The sequence below is a fragment of the Triticum dicoccoides genome, chromosome 2A (genome assembly GCF_002162155.2).
Source record: "Triticum dicoccoides isolate Atlit2015 ecotype Zavitan chromosome 2A, WEW_v2.0, whole genome shotgun sequence".
NCBI lineage: Eukaryota > Viridiplantae > Streptophyta > Magnoliopsida > Poales > Poaceae > Triticum > Triticum dicoccoides.
In genome coordinates, this window is record NC_041382.1 from 231,604,935 (window position 1) to 231,607,170 (window position 2,236).

A 2,236-nucleotide genomic window follows, 5' to 3' on the forward strand; every position below is an offset into this window, starting at 1 on the left:
TATGTTGATTTTGTTTCAACTACATGTGCGAACATGTGCCAAGTCAAGCCACTCAAATCATTCAGGATACCATCCTATCATACTACATCACAACCATTTCAATTTCCATGTTGGCACGCAAGGTAAACCATTATAAACTCCTAGCTAATTAAACATGGCATGAGTAACTATAATCTCTAATTGTCATTGCAAACATGTATCATTCATAATAAGTTGAATCGGGAACGATGAACTAATCATATTTACAAAATAAGATAGGTCGAATTCATACCAACTTTTCCTCATCTCAATCATTTCATCATATATCGGCATTATTGCCTTTCACTTGCACGACTAAACGGTGTGGATAATAATAGTAGTGCACGTGCATTAGACTAAGCTGGAATATGCAAACATTTATTCAAAGGAGAAGATAAGGTAATATGGGCTCTTTGTTAGATCAACAATAATGCATATCAGAGCCACTCAACATTTTCATTGTGGTCTTCTCCTCTCGACCCCCAAAGAAAAGAAAAGAATTTCAAAGAAACACACTGAATTTTTTTGGAGTCTTTGTTTGTAGCGACTCGACCCGAATGGATCAAAGTCTCTATGCTTAAGTGTCATCCCTGGATAGGTATGCTGACATACACAGTACACGAGGATTTATAGCAGAGGTAAATCACATGTATAAAGTAACGTAAATACTATTACCTTAATCCATATAGCAGAAGTAACAACAAAGTTGTGGAGTTCCCAACAACACCAACGACAAAGTTGAGTATAGACATTGTAACCCTAACGTATCACTTACTTGTCGTAAGAATCCTGCAACATGAGACGTTGCAGCCATGTAGGTCAGTACATTGAATGTACTAGCAATTTCACACCATATAATAATAATGTAAATGTCTATCACTATATGCATATTTGGCTGGTGGAGGCTCTAAGTTTAATTTTTGCATAAAGCTAATTTTTCCCTACAACAAAGGAATAAATTTTATATACTACCAAGATGAATTACCCATATTGAGAAGGTAACCCCAACTCAATCCAAAAATCACCAAATCATTAATAACCCAACAATATTATTAAATAGAGGGATGAGATCAACCAATAATTCAAATACCAAATACTCAAAATGTCCCTAACTGGGGACACGACAAATCATGATTTTTTTTGTACACTCTGTAGAGGTTTGCGCACTTTTCCCCACAAGACTCGACCGCATCCATGATCGGAAGATCGAGACATAGCCTTTCTGAAGTGGTCCCCTTAACCGATAGATAGGCCGGTACACCTACAATTCCCCTACATCTTCTAGCCCATCATGGAAAGGTTTCCCACAACTTACTCAACTATGCTAGATCCCATAATGTCTTGTGGCTGCACACGGAAGTTTCTGAGCATGAATAATCTTATGATCCCTTTGAACCTGGGTGGCATTCCATAGGATGACCACACGGGTACCCCGGATCTCCTAGGACAACACTGGATTCCCCAGGTGCTCGCAACCAATCCACCTAGATGTGTATTAAAGTAGCCACTTTAAGTTCCCCTTAATTATTAACTCTCACAACTTACATGATTCTCACATACCAATCCCCATCTACGAGCATGGCTAAGCAATATGAGCACAACGTATATTCCCGGGGTGATCAAAGGTATTAGGTTCCTACCTCATCAACTACATAGCAATAACCGCATGTTCCCAATCCTACTCATGCAATGTTTGAGGGTAACACTAATGCATAAAAACTGGGTAATGGAGGGTATGATCAAAGTGTAACTTGCCTTGTACTATGGACGAAGATTCTTTGCACTCATAACTCATGATAGATCTACTCGTCACACTCCGATCAATCTATCATAAGCAAGCAATGGTAACCACACATAAGCAATCACTCAAAAGATCCAAAAGAACGAAGAAAAAATACTTCAGAAAACTTCAAAACCATCAAATAAAACTCATGGACATATTTTTAACAGTAGCAAAATTGTGTGATTTTGATCTTAACAGAAAGTACATGTCAAGAGTTTCGATTTTCAAAAAGAATCAATTAATTCAGAGTTATAAAACTCAAGTTATAGCCAAAACAAGGTTGAATTCAAATCTGATCTAATTCAAATTTTAAAATTTAAAAAAGTTGATTTAATAAGTTCTCTGGATAGTTGAGATCATGACGAAGAAGTGAATGTTGGTTTCATTGGATTTGGACAAACGAGTAAAAAGTTGTGAGAGATTGAAAAGGAGGGG